Raw genomic sequence first — 7339 nt, forward strand, 5'->3', positions numbered from 1 at the left:
CGGAATTAACACGGAAGAACCTGGACTTGTGGTGTCGGGGTGATGTCCACTTGCACATTTGGAGTCGAGCCTCCCGCGGTTGCCTCTTGGGATCTTTTTGGAGCCATCGTAGTCGTAAATTCGACTTCCGATCTGCCTTTGTGCTTGTATGCGGTTGGGTTCCTCTTCGGGATAGAGCTTGCGACAAAAGCTTAGGAGTTCCCACGAAACTCGAATCGGCGCGGTATTTGGACGGCTTGCGGATTTAATGTCTTTGTCCGAAGTCTTGTCGAAGGTTCTTGTGAGGTCTTTATGGCCTCACCGTCTCCTTCTTTAGAAGTCCCGGGGTATTTAATGGATCTTCGGGAAGATGCCGTGGGAAAGGTCCTTTGGGACAAGTGGTGGAAAAGTGCCTTTTGGGCCAGGTGGTGGGAAAATGCCTTTGAAAATGGGTGGAAAAGGGTGGAAAAATGGGGTCGTGGGAAGGTGGTTTAGTGAGGCCCCCCTATGGAAGCTTCTAAAGAAGCTTCCAAAGGAGCTTCTGAGAGCACGTGGGCGGGGTCGTGGACGACGTGGCGGTGGGATGGCGGCCTGGCGAGTGGCGATCAGCGAGGTGGACGGAGGGGTGGTAGCTGCAGGAGACCGGCGGCCAGGGCGACGGCAGAGCGGACTGGCGGCGGAGCTGGGCGGCAGCACGACGGCGGTCTTCAACAGCAGCTGGCGGCTTCTCCCTCTCCTATCCCTTCACACAGACTTTACTCCCTCCTCCTTCTCTAAGCACACCCCCCCTTAATGGGGGTGTTTTTATAGCCTTGGGGTGGGGAAGGGGGTCTCCACCCACGTGGGGAACTTCCCATGCAAACCCCCACTTTCCCATCCCCCCCCACACACTCCCTTTCCTCCAGCCATGCATCGGCTGGGGGAAGGGATAAACATAAAAAAAATTTGCATTTAATTAATTAAATTGCCCCTCCCAAGAGGGTGTTTCCGTGCGGCTTGCGGTTTTGAACACCCGGTTCGATTTACCATTCGCAGAGGACCCTATTTCCCTCGTGCGGCTCACACATTACGCGGCCAATACTTTAAATGCGAGAGATACCCTTTGCACAGGGTTTGCACGGCGTGTGGGAAGTAATATTTACGATACGATCACGTGGAAATATTACAGAAGGCTTGTCCGGCCCAGCGAGCATAAACGAACTGGTGCCCTGTATTTTACCATGTACAAATATTGAGGTGAGGAGTGAAGTTGAGGTGAAGTGTGTTGAGTTAGGAAAGGATGGAGTTTTGAAGTGTTGTGTTGAAAATGAGTTGAAGCATGATGTTTTGGGGTGTGTAGGAGTAGGAGAGGAGAAAGAAAACTCGTCTAGCCTAGCGAGTATAAATGAACTGGTGCCTAGTATGCTACCTTGTACGAATACCAGGATTAAAAGAGATGATGTTTTGAGATGTGTTGGAGTAGGGGAGAAGAAGGAAGACTCGTCCGGCCCAGCGAGTATAAACAAACTGGAGCCTTGTATTTCACTGTTTTTGAGTTGTGTTGGAGAGGAGGAGGAGAAGGAAGACTCTTTCTAGCCCAGCGAGTATAAATGAACTGGTACCTTGTATTTTGCTAAGCGTTGATAATGAGTTGAAGTATAGTGATAAAATAGATAAAGAGGATGCGAAAGTGTGCGTAGGAGTAGTGAAGGGTAAGGAGGACTCATCTGGGCCAGCAAGTATAAAAGAACTGGTACCTTGTGTTTTGTTGGAAGAGGATGTGAAGATGAGGAAAGGTGCTGAAGTGAAGAAGAATGGTGAGAGGAAGGAAGACTCGTCTAGCCCAGTGAGTGTAAATGAGCTGGTGCCATCTATTTTGTTGGATGTGGATGCGGAGATGAAGAGTGACGTTGATGTGGAGAGGTGTGTTGAGATGAAGGAAGACTCGTCTAGCCCAGCGAGTATAAATGAACTGGTGCCCTATGTTATTCCTGTTGCGGATGAGAAGCAGAAGGTTGTGGATGAGGAAGACCCCTTGCGTCGAGAGAATAAATGAACGGGCAACCCTTGTGAAGAACGTGTTAGCCACGAGTATAAAAGAATTGCTAGGTGTGTTGAGGTGTGTGTTGAGGAGCTCGTGAGCCACGAGGGTAAACAAATGGCCGGGTGTGTTGAGGAGGATGGAGAGGAGCTCATTAGCCGCGAGGGTAAAAGAATGGCCTTCTATGATGAGGAAGGCTCCTTGCGCTAGGAGGGTAAACGAATGGTTTCTTGTTGGGTGAAGAAGGAGAGGAAGAGGAGAGTTGGAGAAGAGAGGAGTAGTGGGGAGAAGGAGAGGAAGCGTGTTGGAGAGGAAGGAAGTGGTGAGAAGAAAAGAAGGAAAACTTGGAAACCTGTGAACCATCCATCTATTGGTGGGGCAAAGGAGGAGACTCTTATGTCAAATCCGATGCCCCTTGAAACTTGTGCTTCAATGGATGATTCATAGGGTGCCAAGCCCTCATGCAGCGAGCGAGGAGCAAAGGCCGATTCTGAGGGTAACAGGCCCTCACGTGGCATCAAGATTGGGAGTGCTGGGGAACTCCGAGTGCGGTCCAACCATGGCGACTGGGCTCTCAGGAAGCAAACCCAAGTGGCTGAGTTAGGGAACGACATCAGACCCGCACTCAACATGAAGGTGAGTTTCAGGAAGGTGCAGGAGTCAAGGAAACCCACGTGTGCAATCAAGCCCATTCTGGTCTCTGGGCCGAAGGGGTGCAACCATCTTGGCAAAGTCAAAGTGGCCGAAAGACCACGAGATGGAACCAAGGGGGAAGCTTGGAGGGTTCACACTCCAATGAGTTCCATGCAGATCCGGCTCTTCAAGGACCAAGAAATGAAGGAGAGGGCGAGATGTGAAGGCTTAGCTCTCGTTCGCGCTGACAAGATGGATCCGGGCATGCACATGCCCTTTTCTAAAGCAAAGCGACGTGTGGTGCCCCCTCACCCAAAGTTGCTTGAGAAAATGGAAACCTCCTTGTCTGATCAGGCCATGAACGGCCAGTTCAAATGCGACTATGGCGGGGGACATAGCCCTCATGTAGACCTTGTATAGGCTGCAAGCTCTCATGTACTTCATCATGCTCAATGTGGCCAGCAGGGGCCTGAAATCTCAAGGAGGCATGGCATGTACGGATAGATCTAGAGCCTGCTTTCTTTTCTTACACATGAAACAGACAGATCTGGGCAATAGAGGCCCGAAGGTAATTGTGGCAAGGGAAATGGGCCTCACTCTCTAGGCGCGGCGGTTTGATGCAACCCATCAAGTCGTCACGAGCTGGCTAGGTGCTCCACCTATCCAGTCCAATGAGGGTCAATGCTCCCGTCCTATCCTTCTATTGGGGTGCGCTTCAATGGAGATGGGGGCATTTGATGCGGGAGACTCAAATCTCACGCGGCGGGCTTATCGGCATGCAGCTTCCATGTGTGTCGTGCGGTTTTCTCCTGTTACATGTGCTCCTCGTGCAACTCAGTCCAAAAGAAGACTTCCTCAAATCTACTTCAAGCTTCAAGATTATTCCAAGGTATGTGCCACAATGCGGGGAAGAATTCTAGACACGGGAGAGATGGATCTTGCGCGAAGGGCCAAACGGCATGCTACATCCTAGGAGGTTGGGTGGTCTACTTCAGAAAGAGCTTCAAGACAGATTCGTGCCTCTAAGGGCACTAAAAGACGAGCTAGAGAGCGTACGGCATCGAAGATTCGGACGATGAAGGTCCAGCTCTTTTCAAGGGGAGGTGCGTTCAAGGCAAAACGCACCTCTTACACTCTCTTCATCAGTGCTGAATTTCAGGATGTGGCCAAGGAGGGATCTCTACTGCGAGGCGTCATTGCCTGGACCCTTGCTTTTCGGGCTTGGCATTCAGAGTGAAAGTTGCGTGTTGAGCCCGTAGTCCACAGGCAGTTCTGCGCACTCAAGCTACTTGGCTCAAGTTGGAGCATGGGAGCACAACATGCCTTCGACTGGGTTACCCTCCATTCTGTGCTTGTAAATTTGGTCAGCAGGTGGACGGGTTGATGTGCCCAATAAAGTCTCTTTCACAATTCTGCCCAAGTCCCATTCTACTCCACAGTTGTAAATTGAGTCAGTGGGTGGAATGCAACAAGTATATAAAGTCCATGTTTCATAGTTTTAAATAGAGTCAGTGAGCATGGCACCTAGCGGGTAGACACTGACCGCCTTGATAGTGAGGCATGTTAAGACTCCCAACGATAAATATGAGTCTGAGTCAAATCACCATTTTCAAAAGGCCAATAAGTTGTGCCTCCCTCACTCGATGTGGTCATCGAGTTCTTTCAAGGGGAGGTGTGTATGAGGGAGTACCCTTGTAGCTCCCTCACCCACGGTCGTGGCGTCGTGTTGTAGCGCGTTGATAGCTCCACCCACCCACCATGACATAGTCCCTTGCTGAGCCCCGGTGATCATGTAAATGATTTCTATCTATGAATATGACGTAAAGCCCTCAAGATGGGCCCTTGGGAAAATCATGTGCCACGTTATGTGCCGTGTCGCGTTCCGTGCCACGTTCCGTGACATGTTGGGGTGCCCCATGACCTGTTAAGGGGTCGAAATGGCAAACTTGTGGAATGGGTCTAGTGCTGCCCCGGGGCCTAGACGGGGTCCCCAGGGGGTCCCGAGCGGGTCTCTGAGGGTTGGACCATCACAGTACCTATGAGGGTAGTGGTGCTTGCTCCATTGAAAAACTCTTTGGAGATCCAAGGGAGGGTGAGGTGAGGCGTATGGTCCCCACATCCGTCTTCTCCGCAAGGAGTGTCTCGTGAGAAAGTGTCATGTACCCCCCGTCGAACGGTTACGCTCAAGCGACTTGTGGTGATCCTTGCGAGGACATCGCGTCGTGGCGGTCAACATGTGCCCACTAGGCGGTGAGGAGCGAAGTGCGGTGCCTTGAACACGTGTCTCATTGGTGGCAAGATCGTGTTCGAGCTCCATGGTTCTCAATGCTAACGGTGAATCTCGTGGTGAATATATGTGCGGCTTGTATCCATACAGATGGACCGAAACCGATGGAACAATGTGATCGAGGTGCTTCTTCATCGACGGGGCTTGTTCCTGGTGGGGTTGAGTGCACCTCATGATGGGCTCTTATTGACGCAAAATGGTGGAATGCATTAGCATCTCCATCATATTTCGACTCGACACGAGCTCGGAATGTGGAAAACAAGACAACGCGGAGCATGCCTCGTGCATGGTGGTGGCAATGGCCGATGCACGTGCTCGTGTGCAGCTTTGTCCATAGTGGGAAAGGAAAGCATGCCCTCGTCCCATCCCCATTTGTCATTTTCTTTTTCTCCCCGTAAACTCTCGAGCCTTCATGCTCCTCCCCTCTTTCTCTTTACATCAAGAACAACACATTGGTGATGAGGTCGTGCCTTTTTTTCCCCGCAGCCACACTTGATGTGGAGTCGGAACGCGTAGCAGCGGTGCTGCTCGTGTGACGAAAGATAGCTACCTGATTGATCTTGCCAGTAGTCATATGCTTGTCTCAAAGATTAAGCCATGCATGTGTAAGTATAAACTCACTTGTACTGTGAAACTCCGAATGGCTCATTAAATCAGTTATAGTTTTTTTAATGGTACCTTGCTACTCGGATAATCGTAGTAATTCTAGAGCTAATACGTGCACCAACTCCCAACTTCTGGAAGGGACACATTTATTAGATAAAAGGCCGATACGGGCTTGCCCCGTAATGCGCTGAATCATGATAACTTCTCGAATCGCACGGCCTCAGCACCTTCGATGCTTCATTCAAATTTCTGCCCTATCAACTTTTGATGGTAGGATAGATGCCTACCATGGTGGTGACGGGTGATAGAGAATTAGGGTTCGATTCAGGAGAGGGAGCCTGAGAAATGGCTACCACATCCAAGGAAGGCAGCAGGCACGCAAATTGCCCAATCCCGACACGGGGGAGGTACTGACAATAAATAACAATACTGGGCTTTTATAAGTCTAGTAATTGGAATGAGTACAATCTAAATCCCTTAACGAGGATCCATTGGAGGGCAAGTCTGGTGCCAGCATCCGCGGTAATTCCAGCTCCAATAGCGTATATTTAAGTTGTTGCAATTAAAAAGCTTGTAGTTGGATCTCGGGGCAGGGCATGTGGTCCGCCTCCTTTGGTGTGCATTGATCGCCCCGCCCTTTCTATCGGAGACGCACTCCTGGACTTAATTGGCTGGGACGTGGATTCGGCGATGTTACTTTGAAAAAATTAGAGTGCTCAAAGCAAGCCTATGCTCTGAATACATTAGCATGGAATAACGTGATAGGTCTCTGGTCTTATTGTGTTGGTCTTTGGGACCGGAGTAATGATTAATAGGGATAGTTGGGGGCATTCGTATTTCATTGTCAGAGGTGAAATTCTTGGATTTATGAAAGCCAAACTACTACGAAAGCATTTGCCAAGGATGTTTTCATTAATCAAGAACGAAAGTTGGGGGCTCGAAGAGGATCAGATATCGTCCTAGTGTCAACCATAAACGATGAGGACTAGGGGTTGGTGGATGTTATTTTGATGACTTCGCCAGCACCTTATGAGAAATCAAAGTTTTTGGGTTCTGGGGGGAGTATGGTCGCAAGGCTCAAACTTAAAGGAATTGAAGGAAGGGCACCACCAGGAGTGTAGCCTGCGGCTTAATTTGACTCAACACGGGGAAACTTACCAGGTCCAGACATAGTAAGGATTGACAGATTGAGAGCTCTTTCTTGATTCTATGGGTGGTGGTGCATGGCCGTTCTTAGTTGGTGGAGTGATTTGTCTGGTTAATTCCATTAACGAATGAGACCTGAGCCTGCTAACTAGTTACACGAAGGATCCTCTTCGTGGCCAACTTCTTAGAGGGACTATGGCCGTCTAGGCCATGGAAGTTTGAGGCAATAACAGGTCTGTGATGCCCTTAGATGTTCTGGGCCGCACGCATGCTACACTGATGAATTCAACGAGTTTACCACCTAGGCCGAGAGGTCTGGGTAATCTTTTGAAATTTCATCATGATGGGGATAGATCATTGCAAATATTGATCTTCAACGAGGAATTCCTAGTAAGCGCGAGTCATTAGCTCGCATTGACTACATCCCTGCCCTTTGTACACACCGCCCGTCGCTCCTACCGATTGAATGGTTTGGTGAAGTTTTCGAATTGCGGCGACGCTGGTGGTTCGCCACCGGTGACGTTGTGAGAAGTTCATTAAGCCTTATCATTTAGAGGGAGGAGAAATCATAACAAGGTTTTCATGGGTGAACCTGCGAAAGGATCATTGACACACATCTGTGAGAACAATGCGAACCCTGGAATGTCCGTGAGGGATTTCACTCAGAG

At 49.8% G+C, this 7339-nt stretch overlaps 1 non-coding gene across 1 annotated transcript; it reads left to right on the forward strand.

Moving 5' to 3' along the window:
• Positions 1–5466: 5466 nt before the first annotated feature.
• On the forward strand, positions 5467–7280 carry LOC148009445 (18S ribosomal RNA). Its single transcript, XR_015689799.1, has one exon. It is a non-coding gene; the product is annotated as an 18S ribosomal RNA (ribosomal RNA).
• Positions 7281–7339: the final 59 nt, after the last annotated feature.

This window comes from Lygodium microphyllum, chromosome 30, assembly GCF_053477565.2.
Source record: "Lygodium microphyllum isolate KBCC chromosome 30, Lygodium_microphyllum_v1.1.10, whole genome shotgun sequence".
Taxonomy (NCBI): Eukaryota; Viridiplantae; Streptophyta; class Polypodiopsida; order Schizaeales; family Lygodiaceae; genus Lygodium; species Lygodium microphyllum.